The following is an 18,635-nucleotide window of genomic DNA, read 5'->3' as shown; positions in this document are numbered from 1 at the left end:
GTCAGAACAGAAAACTACATTCTTGACCACATTGTCCTGAGCTCAGAGACCAACTCAACCACTGCCAAGAGTGTTTTTCTGACTTCTATTTTCAATGTTGTGTCCATTGCATATTTTAAAGGGTTCTACAAGGAAATCTCCATAGAACCTTTGGTGGAAAACTGTTGTGTTCTTGAATACTTTATGTTTGCTACAGGAAATTCCATGGGATAATATTTTTTCTGAGCCAAGTATCATGAAATGCCTGGCCACCCTTGAGTAACTGACATGTCTTCTTTGTGGACAAGTGAATTATATAACTGAATGTGTCTCCCTTTCACCTTGTCTGCCGTGAAGCTGTAAGTCAAATTCATGGCTGAGGGGTGGGGGTATAGCTCAGTGGTAGAGCACTTCTCTGATATGTGTAAGACTCTGCATTCGATCCCTAGCACTGCAAAAGGAAAAGAAAATTTGTGACTCAACTGTAAGGTCAGGGTATGAACCTGTGACTGCATATCTGCATTCTAATTTATTCCCTGGCCTGAACTTCCTATTTAAATTTGGTTTTCTCTTGCTCTGATTTATCCATAATTTTTTACATTCTGCATACTAACCATCTCAAGTTGTTTGTGGAAAAAGCTGGGAAAATGAATGGTAAATATGCTTACAATGACTAATGCCTAGTGCTTTGGCCTCATTTCAGATGAGAGTTAAAACTTATACATTCTTCCATGCTGATAAGAATGTGTCTTAGAAGTTCTCCAGGGTTTTGTAAGAATAAATGAGAACTTGAACAATGAATTATCTTCAGAGCAGTTTTAATGTTACTGCAACTCTGCCGAATGTCAGTCTTTTAACATGATCTTTTTTCTTCTAAAGGAGATGGATAGGTGAAATAATGGTTGACAAGCATAAGTAGGAACCTTCAATTCCCAAGTTTTCCAATCAAATAATTTTCTCACAATCTCTCAATATTCTCTTCCAGGGTGCCTGAATCAAATCTAAGACATATTCTTTGTTTTAATATCCTTTCTGCCTCACATATTAATAATTTGGTTATATTTTCTAGTGTATATATTTCCACATATATACTAAAGGGAGATCTAATAGCAAGATTCAAGGTTGTCTTAGTATATCTTTTCTATTTGCTAAGCTGATGGCAGGAAGTTAATGGTTGATCAGGTACAGTGACTCACATCTGTAATTCCAGCTACTGGGGAGGTGGCGATCCATGGAGGATCACAGTTCAAGGCCAGCTCTGGCAAAAAGTTCACGAGATCCCATCTCAACCAATAAAAGCAGAGCATGGTGGCAAGCCACCTGTCATCCCAGCTATGTGGTAAGAGCAAATAGGAGGATACAGTCCAGGCAAAAAGCATAGCCCCTATTCAAAAAATAATGGCTGGGGATGTGACTCATGTGGTAGAGTACCTGCTGAGCAAATGCAAGGCCCTGAGTTCAAACCCCAGTACCATAAAAAAAAAGAGAAAAAATTGAGTGTGATGACTGTTCTTAGACATTGTCATCAAGCACCCAATATATCCATGATTTAATATTTTAATCCTGAAACTATCTTTAAAATAGAACAGTAAAGCTGCTTTGTAAATGTAAGGTAAATATTAAAATATATCAGTTTTGTAATACTGTTTTGAGCATTTCTTAATATATAAAATACACAATAAATGGAAATAGCCAAGGCTTATTTTCTATTTCAATTTTTGTTTACTGGTTTATTTTGAACTAGGCACAGAGGTATATGGAGGTTGAAATTCTTTGCTTTCATGCACTAAATCTAGAGCCTCTTTGTTTATTATGGTCGTCTCCAGCTTCATGTGGCTGTATTAATTTAAATTAAAAATTCAGTTTCTCAGTCACACCAGTCACATTTTAAGAACTTACCAGCCATGATAGCTGCTGTATTGGACAGTACATGTATGAAAAATGCTATCATTGCAGAAAATTCCTATTGGATTGTGTTGGTCTTACAAGTCTTGTGAGAATCAGACAGAAAAGGTAAAGCAGAGTAATTTCAGACTGAGAACAATCATGTGTGAAGAATAACTTGGACATGTTGACACCTACTCCTGCCAGAGATTGTCATTTGAGGGTACCATAGGAGTTTGTGGGCCTTTGGGGGTATTTCGTTGTTGTTAGTTAGTTAGTTGTTTGTTTGTTTGTTTTTTGCAGTATATGCTAGGCAGGTGCTTTACCATCTGAGCCACTCTGCCAGACCTTTTTCATGTTGTGTATTTTTGAGATAGGGTCTTGAGAACTATTTACCTAAGCTGGATTCAAACCACAATCCTCCTGATCTCTGTCTCCTGAGTAGCTAAGATTACAGGTGTGAATTGCCGGTACCCACAGGAGTGTGGGGGTTTTTGGCAGCACTGGGGTTTGAACTCACACTTATTAGGCAAGTGCTTTACTGCTTGAGCCACTCCACCAGTGGAATCTGTGTTATTAATAGGAACCCACAGCTAATTCTGATGCAGAAGGTGTGTGGGCTACACTGAAAAAAAAGCAATGAAGGGTAAGTGGGAAGGTATTTTAGGTTTCAGATTTGTGTAGATGTAACTTGGAAGGGGAAATTTTGTCTTAGATTGAGGAAAGAGAGTAAAACCAAAAGATCAGCTGAAAGTCTGGAGGAGTGTTTCTAAAACCTTTGACAGAAAAAAAGGTTAAGGCAAATAATCCAAAAGAAAAAATGGGGAAGGGGAATAAGAGAGAAAGATGAAGAGGGTGAATCTAATTAAGATGTATTGTAAGCACCTATGCAAATGTCACAATGTATCCCCCCTGAACAACTATAAAATGCTAATAATTTTTTAAAAAGAAGAAAAATAGACAAAGGAATTAAGCAAGCATTGCTTAAAATAAAAAATGAAAACTGCCAAAAATATGAAAAAATCCCCAACTTCACTTGTCCTCAGGCAAATTCAAGTCAGATTGGAGTGTGGATTTTTACAGCTTTCTTGGAAAGTAAACTGTTGATATCTACTACAATTGAAAATGTACTTACTCATGGATCTTCTAAAATCTATTCTCTTCTCCCTACAAAAAGTCCCAATATATAAAAGATAGACACATTAAGGATGTTTGTTGTGGCACTATTTGCAATTTAAAAAAATGGAAGCAACTAGAATGTCCATCAACAGGGGAATGAATGAATGAATTATGAAACATCCACAATGTGAAATATTATTCATTTATTTAAAAGAATGGCATGTATAGATAGATACTGACCTGTAAAGATGTAACTGAGAGATTAGTAAAAGAGGGAGAAAAGCTAGTTTCAGAGCACTGTATAGAGCATAATGTCATAATTGTAAAAAATAAATCAGGAGAAGCTACATTAGTTTTGTATAGCTGACATAACAAATTACCCTATACTTGGTGGCTTAAAGCATACATTTATTCTCTTACAGTTCTGGAGACTAGAAATCCAAAGTCCCAGTTTCATGAGGCTAAACTGCCTCCAGAGGCTATTGGGGAGAATTCATTCCTTGCCTCTTCCAGCTTCTGATGGCTGGCAGCATTCCTTGGCTTGTGGCCACATCACTCTAGCCTCTATTACTGTCACATTGCCCTCTCCTACTCTGTGTCAATTCCTTCCTACCTCTTCCTTACAAGGAGGCTTATGATTGCATTTAGCACTCACAAAGATAATCTTCCCAGTTCAGGATCATTAATCACATTGGCAGTTATCTTTTTTCCATATAAGGTAACATTCACAAGTTCCAGAGCTTAGGATCTGGGTATCTACCAGATCCTATCTACTACCACACATGTTTATAAACTTAGAGAATGATGTCAAATGGTATAGAGCAAATTATTAACAATAGTTTCTTCAAGGTGGATGTAATCGGGGAAGAAGAGGTACACTCTCAACTTTTTTCTATATACTCTGACTTATTAAAAATAATAAACTTAACATTTTTAAGAAGAAGAAAGAAGAGAGCAAAAATTTCAGGTAAATAGAAACAAAAATGGGCTGAGGGTGCCGCTCAAGTGGAAGATTGCCTGCTTAGCAAACACAAGGCCCTGAGTTCACAAGGCTCCAAAAATAAACAAATAAATAAACAAAAAGCAGAGATAGTAATATTAATTTCAGATATAGTAGAATCCAAAGCCAATGGCATCCCATAGTAAAAGGGTATTTTGTAGTGATAAAAAGCCTAATGAGTAAAGGTATAACTTATAAACCTTTATTCTTATGTGAAAACTTTTATGTACATTTAGTAGCAAACTATATAAGGTAAAAACTTTTTAAAATACAAAGTGATTTTTCACTAAAATGTATCAGGGAGTTTTAGCATATATTTCTTAGAATTTGATGCTCCATACAGACTAATGAAGTGGAAGAAGCCCTCATGAACTTGATTTGATAGTTTTAAATATAATTTAATATTCTATAACAGAAAATGCATACTATTTCTAAGGAACATCCACAAAAATCAGTCATATGCTTGTTTACAAGGAAAATTTCAAAAAGAAGAAAAGATACAGTTTATGTTCTCTAGCCACAATTGAATAAAACTAGAAATAATTTTTTAAAAGATAGCATGGGCAGGGATGTAGCTCAGTGGTAGAGGCTTGACATGCATGAGAACATGCAGTCAATCCCCAGCATAAAACACACATGCACACACATACTCATACACAGGCATACAAATGCACACACACAAAAATTATCCTTTTAAAACAAAAAGGAAATGAAACTGAAATTACTTTAAAAATAGCAGCAATTGGGTATCTTTTTTGTTTTTTGAGGTACTGGGGTTTGAATTCAAGGCTTCACACTTGCTAGGCAGGTTCTCTACTACTTGAACCAGAATTCCAGCCCAAGCAGTAGGCATCTTACATATGAAAATCTGTATCCCAAAACGGTGCTCAGAAAAAAAATATTTTTAAATGTATTTTAAGATAAATACTGTAAAAACTTACAAATATCATATATATTACATAAAAATATTGTGAATACTGAATTAATCATTCCACTTAAGAAGTTAGAAAGAGTTGAGGATGTAGCTTGGTAGAACACATGCACAAGGTCCTGGGTTCAATTCCCAGTATTGGGGAGGGGGAGAGAAGGCCAGGTATGGTGGATCATACCTGTAATCCTAGCATTGAGGAGGTGGAGACAGTAGGATCAAGAGTTTGAGGCCAGCCTGGGCTACACAGTGAGACCCTGTCTCAAAAAGAAAGGAAAAAAGAACAAGATAAACTGAGAAACTGGAAAGAGAGGGACAACATAGACATGCACCTTTTAGTTTTTGCCATAAAATGCTGCATAACAATGACAACATCTTGGTGGCATACGACAATGGGAGTTTACTTCTGGCTCATGCAGATCAGCTGAGATCGCTCTGACTCAGGCTGTTGGACACTCGGAATGGTTCTGCTCCATGCATTCTGGAGTCCAGGCAGGAAGAGCAGTGTTCACTGGACATGTTTATCTCATGATAATGGCACCAGCACAAGAGCACAAGCCCAACTACACATGTTCAGTCTGCCCAGGCCACACCTACCCACATCCTCGGACCCCACTCCCACTCACTGCACTGCACAATCATGCTAGCCTCTGTTGTGCCCTCTGCCCAGAATGCTGTCCCCAGGTATTCATTCACATGGTTCATTACTTTACTTCCTCAAGCTTCTGCTTCAGTGTCACTGTCAATGAGGTCTTCTCTGACCAATGCATGTTAAATGTACATACGTACTGCATTCCATTTTTCCATAGCAGCACTTGTGAACGTGTGACAGATGTGCACACACACACACTTGTTTATGGTCTTATCCACTAGAATATATAATTGGTGAATTTAGGACGGTGATTTATTCACTGTTGTGTTCCCAGCACCTTCAGAAACAACTGGCACACAGTAGAGCCTAAATTTTAAAAATTGTAGATGAATAGGTGAGAAACTATGTCATACCAATCAGATTGCCAGAAAGTAAAACTTGATACCAGAAAGTAAAGCTTGATACTTCCTTTTGTTGTGTTTGTGGGGCAACTTGAACTCTTATTAAACACTGCTAGTAGACAAGTTCACTACATAGATAAACACTAATGCAGAGACTTCCCATTTACTTCTAATATCTCGTCTCCCTTTCTTCCTTACTAATAGGATCCACTATTTTTTTTTTTTTTGGTGACAGTAGGGTTTGAATTCAGGGCCTCACACTTGCTAGGAAGGCACTCTACCACTTGAGCCACTCCACCAGCCCTTTTATGTGATGTGTTTTTTTCAAGATGGGGTCTTGCAAACTGTTTTCCCAGGCTGGCTTTGAATCACAATCTTCCTGATCTTTGCCTCCTGAGTGGCTAGGATTACAGGTATGAACTACCAGTGCCTGGCCTGGATCTACTGTTTTAAGTACAGCATTTAGTCATTCAGAATAAAGACTACAAATTCCAGATTCTCTTGCAGCTAGATGTGAACTTAGGTAACAAAGTTCAGGATGATGGGATATACTTAGAAGTCTTTATTTTCCTCTTCTTCCTTCTTGCTGTCTAGAATGTTTAGATAATGGTTGAACCATAAAATGAAAACACATGCTGAAAACTGTGGAACAGCAAGGTAGAAGCCTGTGGGCCTCTGATAGCCACCCTTCTATCCTTGGACATTTTATATAAGCAAGAGATGTGTTGCTGGTTTGTTTGTTGGCCAGATGATCTTTTATTGAAATATTTTCTCTTGCACTTCTTAACCAGCTGGGCATTCCACCACACCACTGTTGATGTCATCTATAATGTCAATGGCTGAGGGTGGCAGCATTGGAACTGCAGTTCACAGACTGTGCAGCGTCCAGGATTTCTTTAATGGTTCCAGAAAATCCTTTCGCTAAAGAGCCATGTCACATCTGTCAGGCAGTGTTGGCAATCTTATCAAAAGTGATTATTTGTGCTATGTTTGATGTTTTCCTGTTTTCTTTTTGTCTCTTGATGGCTCCTTGAGGGTTTTTCAAGGGCAGAGGTAGAGGTACCACCTCAATCTGGACCTGTGTGTTTTGAGTGATCAGCTTTACTGCAATCCTCAGACCCTTCCAGTCACTGGTTGCCTTGGTGATGTCATCATCCAGACCCTGGCAGCTAATCTTGGGGGCTAAGACAGACCTTACCACCAGTGCACAGCAAGTACATGACCTTGATATTCTTGGAGTCAAACTTGGGTGGCCTGGTGGAGGCAGTTGGTGTTGGATGAACCCAAATTTGAGATGACCTAAGAAAGATGCACCTTGGCTGCCTCCAAATCAAAAAATGAAAGCTGTATTGCTGTTTTGTTAAGCCACTATCATTTTTGTCCTAGCGTCACTTGCAACTGAACTTAATCCCAAAATATATCGCTTTGGCATAGTGAAGTTGAAGATAGCATATGTGCCAAGACCCAGAAATTTCACTCATAGGTGTAACTCCAAGGTAAAACCCTAGAAAACGTTCTACCATATCTAATCATGGAGACAGGTACAAAATGCTTATAGTAATGTAGTTTCTAATAAGATAAATATGAAAATTCTTAATATCTAATAACAAAAGAATGGACAAATGGTGATATATTTTTAAAGTACACATCAGAGGATATGAATTAATTAGAGGATACATCAACTTTAAGATTCACCTCAAAACATAATGTTGAGTTAAAAAAAATGCAAGCTATGGGGCTAGGGATGTAGGGATGTAGTCAGTGTTAGAGGGCTTGCCTAGCATGTGGAAGGCCCTGGGTTACATCCCCAGCACTGCAAAAGGAAGGAAGGAGCAAGGCAGAGAAGGGAGGGAAGGAGGGAGGGAAAAAGGAAGTAAGGAAGGGAAGGAAAGAGAGAAACACTGTAATGATGCTTACTATACAGGCTTTTAAAAAAGATACTATATATTGCTAAGTGTGAACATACTTCATCTTGATCCTAACCTAAAGTGTTTTTCTTACTTGCTTTTTTTACATATGCATATGATGAAAATTAATTTTACTTTTTTTTACATGTTTATGTTGCTCTTAGAAAAATAGCTGATTACACATGCAGCTTATATTTCTTTTCTTTTTTTCTGGGTCTTGCTAAGTTGCCCAGGCTGGCCTCAAACTCATGATCTTCCTCCCTTAGCCTCCCAAGTAGCTAGGATTACAGGCATGTACCACCAGATTTGGCCCTTACATTTCTGTTGGGCAACGCTATTCCAGAGCAGTGGTTCTCATAGTGTGGTACTAGAACAGCAGCAGAATCACTTAAGAATTTGTTAGAAATGGAAGTTTCTACTAAATCAAGCCTTCTGAATCAGAAACTACTGAGTAGACATGTCCCCCCAATGCTCATGTGTTGAAGGCTTGGTTCCCATTGCAGCAGTATTCAGAGGTGGGTCTTTGGGACCATAAGGGCTCTGATATGAATGGATTGATCCACTAATGGATTCCACATGATATATATATATTGGCAATACTTGGGTTTGAACTCAAGACCTCACATTTGCTAGGTAGGCACTGTACCACTTGAGCCATGCCTCCAGCATTCATTGATTCATAGCTTAATGGGTTTGGGGGGCGCTTTGTTATAAAAGTGCATTCTCTGTTTGCTTCTTGGCACCATGAGGTGAGCAACTCTGCTCCACTACACACTCCCCACCATGATGTTCTGCTTCACCCTAGGCCTAAGTCTTACCGGTTAAGTAACCAAGGACTGAAACCTTCAAAACTGTGATCCAAAATAAATCTTTCTTCCTTTTAAGTTCATTTTCTCATGTATTTTGTCACAATAACAAAAAACTGACAAGAATGAGCCCTCCATGTGATTTTTTTCTAACAGCTTTATTGAAATAAAAAGTCTCTTGTTTAAAATGTAGTTTAGCGTTTTTTAATATGTCTGTAGAGTTGTGCAAACATCACCATGATTCAACTTAAAACATTTTCATTATCACAAAAAGAAATCCCATTTTCATTGTCAGTCATTCCTCATTCCCCACACCATCATCCCCAGCCCCAGGCTACAACTAATCTGCTTTCTGTCTCTACAGATTTGCCTATTCTAGACATTTCATAGAAATGGAATCATACCGTATGTGGTCCTTTGTGACTGCTTCTTTCACAAAGTGCAGTGTTTTCCTCTGTGGATTCTGATATACTAAAGTCTGAAAACAGTTGCTTTAGGGTAGAAATGGAAAGGAAGCAGTCAAGAGAGTGTGAAAAACCAAGGGCATAAAAAGAATGAATGCCCTGATCATGAAATAGAGAAAAGAAATGAGGCCAGAAGGACATAAATAGCAAAAGGTGAAAGGCAGTTTTTCCATGTGAGGAAATAAGCTACCAGTCTTGTTCCCAAAGTCTAGGAAAACTGATACTGATGCCAAATATAATCGTACATTGATTATATTTCTTTGTTTGTTCTGTGTTATAGCTTTAATCTTTTTATCTCCTTAAATAATTTTACTAAAGAAACAATGGACAAGAATGTAAAAGTCACGATAAGGGGAGGGCACTAATAGGAGGGGGAGGGTAAATGAAGAAAGTAAAGAAGGTGAATATGGTTGATGTACTTTCTATACAAGTATGAATATAGTACATTTAAACCTGTTGAAATCACTATAATAGGAGGAGTAAGGTAGAAAGGAGAATAATGGGGTATTACACATATACATTTCCATATGGAAATGTCACAATGAAACTGTACAATTATCATAAACATACAAAAATGTCTTTTTTTAAAGAATGAAGAGCAGGAAGATAAAACAAGTCCTGTCTGGGGGATTGGTACCAGTGGGGGAGGGGAGGGCATAAGGAAAGGGGTGAAGGAGGGTGAATGTGGTGGAAGTGCTATGTATTCATTTATGAAAATGGAATGGTGAGACCTGTTGAAACTGTTTTAAGAAACGTGGACGGGAAATAAAAGAGAAAGATGGAGGGGGGGTGAATCTAAGATATACTGTAAGCATTTTTATAAATGTTAAAATGTACCCCCAGTACAACTATAATATGCTAATAAATCAATACAAATTTATCAAAGAGATTATAATTAAAACCATGAAAATAGGTGACATTACCAAAGAAGGACGAGCCATATGAAAGAGAAGGCTAGTGCTGAGGACAGAATATTGAGAAAATGTCTTATATTTTTAGCACAGTTTACAATTTGGATCTGCAGTCATTTTCCCTCCTTGAATCTAGCAACAACTATGAGAAAGTGATGCTACTGTATTGACTCACACTTAACGATTGACTCTAGGTTTAAGACTTGGTCTTCTGCCTTGAGACAGACCCTTTTCTTCTCTATTAAGTATTTCTCAGCTGTATTTCAAGGAAGAGGAAGAGGAAATGGAGGCAGAAGGAGCATTCAGGAAAATAGGATTAGAACAAGGTGAGTAGAGTTTCATGGAAGCAAAGGGAGAACATTTCAAAGACAATCTTATTTGCTCCCTAGAATTAAAAACCATTCTTTTAATGAGCAGTGTGTTCGTTATTGAGTGACCAACCATACTGTGCAGTAAGAGGTATGAACATTAACATCCTGGAGAGAACACGCTTTGTCTTTGTCCTAACTTACAAAGTGTTCCTCTTGTTATTTTCCCATTTATGGTAGTTTCCTTTAAAAAAAAAAACAACTTGTTTTTAATTGAAGTCTAACATGTACAATGAGGTGCATTGTCACCAAAGGTAACTATTTTCTTAACTTCTAATATGATTGGTCGCTTCAAGAAATGGGCATGATAGAGTGGATAGCTTATGTATGGATAGAAGACCCTTCAGTTGACTGTTCCATAGGAATGCCAATAAGACATTCCATCTATCAAAACAATAGTGCTAATGATGAAGACTCAATGAGAACTCAGTAGTGGCCCTGTGTTTCTAGAGCCAATGGTAGAAGACATTGTTACAGAACTAAACTGCCCAATGGTAATGGGAACAAAAGTTTCCAAAATAATAGAGGTCATGCACTGAACCTTCAGAAATAAAGTGGGTACAATTATCTTAATGAGAAGTAAGGTCAAAGTGGTAGTCAGTGAGGGAAGAGGCTCATATGGAGAGAGCTATAAGAAGGTTAATAGAACATGGACTATGCAAGTGAAAGTTTATGGGCAGTCAACAAAATATTGTCCAATCTATACAGTTGAAAGAAAAAAATCAAAGATGGATAGTGAAAAGACAGAGGGCCATTGAGGTAATTAAAAAATATCACAATTTCTTGCCCAACTTCCACACCTGAACTTGTTTTCAGACTCATAATCCACTGGCTGAATGACAGATCAAGTTACTGGGAAGAATAACCCTGCTGCACCACAGCAACTGAATCTGTAATGATCCCCCCTTCCCCAGAGAGACTACTAGGGTAACCATACATTGCTCCCAATTATCACGAGGGCCTTTGGAGCTATCCCAGTAACTACAGGCTCTGTGCAGCCACAAATCCATGGAGAATATTGTTCTCAAAGTGTGGTTCAAAACTTGCAGCATCAGCATCATCTGAACTTGTTTGAAATGCTAATTAGAGAGCCCATCACCAACCTGCTGAATCAGAGTGGCAGAAATAACTATGTTTTTTGACACACTCTTCAAGTGACTTTGATGCAATTCAATTTTTTTTTATTTTACTCATATGTACATACAATGTTTGGGTCATTTCTCCCCCTTCCCCCCGCCCCCTCCCTGAACCACCCCACTTCTTCCCTCTCCCCCCCTACCCCCTTGCTTCCAGGCAGAAACTATTTTGCCCTTATATCTAATTTTGTTGAAGAGAGAGTATAAGCAATAATAGGAAGGACCAAGGGTTTTTGCTAGTTAAAATAAGGATAGCTACACAGAGAGTTGACTCGCATTGCTTTCCTGTACATGTGTGTTACCTTCTAAATTAATTCTCAAACTAACCTTTTCTCTAGTTCCTGGTCCCCCTTCTCCTACTGGCCTCTGTCACTTTAAAGTATCTGCATTAGTTTCTCTGTGTTGAGGGCAACAAATGCCATCTAGTTTTTTGGGTGTCTTACCTATCCTCATACCTCCCTTGTGTGCTCTTGCTTTAGCATGTGATCAAAGTCCAATCCCATTGTTGTGTTTGCCCTTGATCTAATGTCCACATATGAGGGAGAACATACAATTTTTGGTCTTTTGGGCCAGGCTAACCTACTCAGAATGATGTTCTCCAATTCCATCCATTTACCAGCGATGATAACATTTCGTTCTTCTTCATGGCTGCATAAAATTCCATTGTGTATAAATACCACATTTTCTTAATCCATTCGTCAGTAGTGGGGCATCTTGGCTGTTTCCATAACTTGGCTATTGTGAATAATGCTGCAATAAACATGGGTGTGCAGGTGCCTCCAGAGTAACCTGAGTCTCATTCTTTTGGGTATATCCCAAAGAGTGGTATTCCTGGATCATATGGTAGATCTATGTTTAGATTTTTAAGAAGCCTCCAAATTTCTTTTCCAGAGTGGTTGTACTAGTTTACATTCCCACCAGCAGTGTAAGAGGGTTCCTTTTTCCCTGCATCCTCACCAACACCTGTTGTTGGTGGTGTTGCTAATGATGGCTATTCTAACAGGGGTGAGATGGAATCTTAGTGTGGTTTTAATTTGCATTTCCTTTATTGCTAGGGATGGTGAGCATTTTTTCATGTGTTTTTTTTGCCATTTGAATTTCTTCTTTTGAGAAAGTTCTGTTTAGTTCACTTGCCCATTTCTTTATTGGTTCATTAGTTTTGGGAGAATTTAGTTTTTTAAGTTCCCTATATATTCTGGTTATCAGTCCTTTGTCTGATGTGTAGCTGGCAAATATTTTCTCCCACTCTGTGGGTGTTCTCTTCAGTCTAGAGACCATTTCTTTTGTTCAGCAGAAGCTTTTTAGTTTTATGAAGTCCCATTTATCTATGCTCTCTCTTAGTTGCTGAGCTGCTGGGGTTCCATTGAGAAAGTTCTTGCCTATTCCTATTAGTTCCAAAGTAGTTCCTACTCTTTCCTATACCAACTTTAGAGTTTGGGGTCTGATATTAAGATCCTTGATCCATTTTGAATTAATATTGGTATAGGGTGATAAACATGAATCTAGTTTCAGTGTTTTTGCAGACTGCTTAACCAGTTTTCCCAGCAGTTTTTGTTGAAGAGGTTGTCTTTTCTCCATCGTATATTTTTAGCGCCTTTGTCAAAGATAAGTTGGTTAGAGTTGTGTGGCTTCATATCTGGGTCCTCTATTCTGTTCCACTGGTCTTCATGTCTGTGTTTGTGCCAGTACCATGCTGTTTTTATTGTAATAAAAACATGCTTTGTAATATAGTTTGAAGTCGGGTATCGTGACACCTCCAGTGTTGTTCTTTTGACTGAGTATTGCCTTGGCTATTCGTGGACTCTTGTGTTTCCATATAAATTTAACGGTAGATTTTTCAGTTGCTTTGATGAATGTCATTGGGATTCATCATTGCATGCATTTCAATGATGCATCAAAACTGCATCATTGGAGGAATGATGCAATTCAATTTTGAGAGCCACATGTTTAAGAGTAAACACTTCAAACTAGTCTGTCAGATGTCCCAACTTGCCACTAAGAGCCCCAAAGAGGGTGGTTATTGTTGCTTTTCATCTGTTTTACTCCTGCTGAGATTATGCATCCAGAGAACAATCTGGCTATTTGCAGTTTGCCTGTACAGATTATAATTTTTCTCAGTAATCTCGTATTTTCAGCCTTCATGTTCTACAAGGTTATTTAATATGAATGCATGTTCCCAGTCATGTTGTCCACACTCCATTAAATCCTATATCCTGTTTACATGACATGGTATTTTAAAATACCTTCCTTCATTTCTTTGTAACTCATGGTCCACCTTCTTTCAGGCAACTATGTTATGGGCCCTGGGATGCTATATAATCCAGAGGGCTCTTGACTTACCTGAACCTTGATGCTTTGACTTATAGGGAGGGCAGTCGGGTGCTTTTAAGCCCAGTGAGTCCCTGTGAAGAGGCATCACCCTCCTCTTGTTTGTGGGATCCAGTAAGGAGAAATCAGAGTCCTGGGGATATAGAAGAGGGGGCTCATATTTAACCTCCCAGGTAGAGCTCCTGAAAGTCAGCAAGAGCCTTGAGAATCAATGGCTATGAGAGGTATCTATGAGATAGGACCTTGTATAAACCTCATGGTTTATACAAAAACAGCAAATGCTTCAGTGCTCCCTGTGTGCAGAAGTCTTAGCTCTCAGAGATGTCTCTGTAGGCTGAAATAGCAGGGAAATTGCACAGTGAAGTAGTAAGGAAGGTATCAGCAATAAAAATGAATGTTGGTGCAACACCAAGCTACTTAGATTTACCACAAATGGGATATTTGACATTTTAGCAAATGCCAATGGAATACTTTACTACAAAGGAATAGAAGCTCACCCTCCTCCAACCTTCAGGAACTTAAAATTTTACCCCAGAGAAAAGCAGCAGGAGAAATCCTGTGTTCACTGAAATTCAGTTTCTAGCCCCTCAGAAACTATGTGAAATTAGAATAAACTTCCCCTTCTTATACTTTAATGTTTGTATATTAGATACATTTGCCTTGCTAATGAGTGTTGTATTTTTTTGTGGTTTTTGGTTTTTTGGCACAGGTGCTCTACCACTGGAGCATACCCCAGGTCAATAATGAGTGTTTTACTATATAATATGGAGAAAACAATCCATATTTTTGGAGGTAAACTCCTTGCTGATACTATTGATAGAAGTCTGTACCATGGTGCTTCTCAAACTTTATTGTGCATACCAATCACCTGGGAAACCTTTGAAATTACGGATTCTTGCCAACTTTGGTAGTTCCCACCTGTAATCCCAGCTACTAAGAAGGTGGAAGGTGGATTCCAAGTTCACGGCCAGCCTGAGGAAAGGTTGCAGGATATCCTGTCTTAAAAACAAAAGGCCTGGCTAGGGGCATAGCTCAAGTTGCAGGGTGCATGCCTAGATGTGTAAGGCCCTGGGCTCAATCTCCAGAACTACAAAAAAATAATAATAATTACAGATTCTGATTCAGTAGATCTGAAATGAAGCCTAAAATTCTTAATTTTTTTATTTTTTTGGTGGTACCAGCATTTGAACGTGGGGTCTTGCACTTGCTAGGCAGGCACCCTACCCTATGAGCCACATTCTCCAGTCAAGTTTCCAGATAGGGTCTTCCTTTTATGCCAGGGTGGCCTGGACCTCAGTAATCTTTACACTTCCCACCACAGCTGGGATGACAGGCACCTCACCATGCCCAGCTTTTTATTGTTGTGATGGGGTCTCATGAACTTTTTTGCATGAGCTGGCCTTGAACCTTGAGTCTCCTGATCTTTACCTCTGAGTAGCTAGGATTACAGGCATGAGCCACCACACCCAACATGAAATTCTTAATTTTTAACTAGTTCCAGGTGATACTGATGGTGATGGTACAGGGACCACCCTTGAGTAGTGACATGTTTAAAATTTGGGTAAGATGACTACAATATCTATGAAGGTTTTTTAATATACATTGGCTAACACTTCCTTAGGGACAGAGTAGTGCTTGTACTGAATTGTACCATATACTTATGGTATAATTTTAGGCCACAGTTCAAATACAAAATGAATATAAGTAACAAAGTCCTTCAGAATCAGTCAGCTAAGAGCCGCCAGTGTGGATGAAAATATACTGCTAAGTTACTTCATAGGTTATTTACTTACCTGTGTCAACTTTTTTTTTTCAGTACTGTGACTTGAACTCGGGGCCTTCACCTTGAGCCACTCTGTCTTGGCTTTTTGTGATGAGTATTTTCGAGATAGGTGCTTGAGAACTATTTGCCCAGGCTGGCTTTGAAACAAGATCCTCCTGATCTCTGCCTCCTGAGGAGCTAGGATTACAGGTGTGAGCCACCAGAACCCGGCCGTTTCAACTTTTTAAAAAGTAACTAGAGGGCTGGTGGAGTGGCTCAAGTGATAGCATGCCTGCCTAGTTCAAACCTCAGGACCACCACCAAAAAAAAATAACTAACATTTAAATGATTAAAGAAATTTTGAATGTCACTGAATTGAACTTGGTTATTTAGAATTATAAAAGTATCTTTTTTTTTTTTCCAGTACTGGTGTTTGAACTCAGGACCTTGCAGTTGCCAGGCAAGCATTCTACCACTTGAACCACACCTCCAGCCCTTTTCTGATATACTTTTCAGAAAGGGTCTCAAACTTTTTGCCTGATGGTCCTCAGACTGAGATCCTCCTACCTATGCCTTCCATGTCACTGGGATTACAGCCCTGCTTGTTTGAGATTGGGGAGGGGGCGGTGGTCTCACTAACTTTTTGCCTGGGCTGGCCTCAAACTGTGATTGATCCTCCCAATCGCTGCCTCATGAGTGGCTGGGATTATAGCTATGAGCCATTGAACACAGCCCTCTTCTAATAGTTAATATGTTATCATCATCATTAATATGTTTGGGTATCAGACCAAAACAAGTTTGTTAAAATACCTCAATTTACTCAAAAGACAAAAAAAGTAAATGTGAACAAATTAATAAATAATTCTTTTTCCACATTATAAAAGAAATACTTGCTCGTTTTAGAGAATTTGGAAAATACAGAAAAATATAACAAAATCATTGCTAATCCCAGTGGCCAGGGAAAAATCATAGTTTGGTACATTTACTTCAGAGTATTTCTGTGTGTATTTTTTTTCCTTTTCTTAAACAAAATCGAGCATAATGTACATAAGCTGAAATCTTGCTTTTGCACTTAGTATCCCATGAGCATTTTGTTTTTTGAAAACAAAGGGCTTCAGTGGAAGTTTAGACAGTATTTAAATAGAGCACAAAGTGCTTAAATGGTGTTAGAATAGATAATATTCCATTATTGTGGGAACTATAAAAGTTAACTATTGCTGGGAGCTGGCAGCTCACGTCTGCAATCCTAGCTACTCAGGAGGCAGAAATCAGGAGGATCACAGTTCAAAGCTAACCCGGGAAAATAGTTTGCAAGACCCTATCTCGAAAAAACCCTATCACAAAAAGGGCTTGTGGAGTGCCTCAACGTGTAGGCCCTGTGTTCAAACCCCAGTACCGCACAAAAAAAAAAAAGTTAAAAAGTTAACTACTTCTCTCTTTGGGTGCTTCTGTTTCTAATTCTTTGCTATTATGAAAATTATAAGCATAAAACTATATAATTTAGAAATTAAAATGTCTGATTACTTTCTAGGACACGATTCCCAGAATATCACAGTAGTATCCAATAAAAGAATCTGAACATTTTGAAGTCTTTAAACTCTTGAAGCCTACTGCAAAATGAACATGTAGTCTGGATGAAATCTATAAAAAATCCTACTTAATTACTACAGTAGTATTGGCATTTTAAAAATCTATCTTTGCCAGCATTGGTTGGACTCAAGTCTCTGTGTTTACAGTACAAATTCTTTTACCCAGCTTCCACTTAACCAATTATTAGATAAACCTGATTCACCTTTGCCTCAGTGAAGAACTGGTGCACTGGCAGGCTGAGTTAACTAGTCCACTCTGGGACACTGGGTGCATTTCTGCTTCCTGGATGAGTTACTTCTCAATTGTGTCCATTACAAACATGCTCAATCCAGTTATCCTTGTAGTAAAATAACTGAATTAGCTGAAAAATCCTATGTAAAGAGAAAAACAAAACTATGGATTCCGCCCTCATTCCTTTGTAAATGCTTTGTGTTCACATCTACTTTTAAAAACCTAGAACTGCAAATCTTAGACTGGTGGTTCTGAACAGGGCAGTACTGACCCCTAGGGGTTGTTTTGGAAACTTGTGGGGCATTTTCAGTTAGTGGATGTGGAGCAGGGATATCAGACATCCTGTGATGGCTTGTAAACTTTGGCAAGTCCCACTGGGTATTTTAGGTAAAACGCGTGCTCTTTTCCTCTTAACAACTTTGGGCTTCACATAATGACTTCTTTCCAAAGAGCACAGTGTGGAAAGTGGGTGGGCAGGAGAAACTTGATAAACTGTCAGCCAAGTGATTAAGGTTAACATCATTAGTGATAATGTGTTGTTGATGGCATGTACCCTTTTTATGTGATGGGAAGGCATTTTTACCTCAGTGGTCTTCCTCTTAACCTAGAACATCATTTCTTCCTTTTCTTCAACACACACACAGACACACACACACACACTCTCTCTCTCTCTCTCTCTCTCTCTCTCTCTCTCTCTCTCTCTCTCTCTCTCTCTCTCAAAATCTCAATTGAGAAATATGCTAAAAAGTATTCCTTGAACCTTAAAACTACCAAAGTCATCTAAAACAAGGAAAGTCTGAAAAACTGTCATAGTCTAACAGAGCCTAAGGAGGTATGAAAATTCTGAAGAGCCTTGGGAAAGGTTTTTCATCCTTATTAAAAATATGTGACTAATAAAAGGTTATTTTCTTTCACTGGACATTGTTAGCCTTACATGCAATACTTGGGATGGTGATATCATTTTTAATATTATTGGCCTAAAGAGAGAAATGTCAGAAATGACACATGGGGAAGCTGGAAAGAACTTGGAGCTCTTGGTATCTCTCTCGACCCATTCCAAATCCTGAAGTGTAATTGATTTTTCCTCACTGCCAGCAGCAAGAGGATTACTGACACAACCTTCTTCACAGGCAGTCGTGGTTGTACACTGCCATGGACTGGATGTTTGTATCCATCCAGGATCATGTTAAAACTCAATCCCCAATGAGATGGTATTTGGAGATGGGACC

At 38.6% G+C, this 18,635-nt stretch overlaps 1 protein-coding gene and 1 pseudogene across 1 annotated transcript in view; one reads left to right on the top strand and one right to left on the bottom strand.

The window, feature by feature from the left end:
• Dnah8 (dynein axonemal heavy chain 8) overlaps positions 1-18,635 on the top strand; it is a 343,384-nt gene that overhangs the window by 5,307 nt on the left and 319,442 nt on the right. The gene's annotated exons all lie outside the window — the stretch shown is intronic.
• On the bottom strand, positions 6,687-18,591 carry LOC109678828 (large ribosomal subunit protein uL11-like; annotated as a pseudogene).

The sequence above is a fragment of the Castor canadensis genome, chromosome 8 (genome assembly GCF_047511655.1).
Source record: "Castor canadensis chromosome 8, mCasCan1.hap1v2, whole genome shotgun sequence".
Lineage (NCBI taxonomy): Eukaryota > Metazoa > Chordata > Mammalia > Rodentia > Castoridae > Castor > Castor canadensis.
Note: the sequence above shows the minus strand (reverse complement) of the source record. Positions and strands in the feature narration are given on the sequence as shown.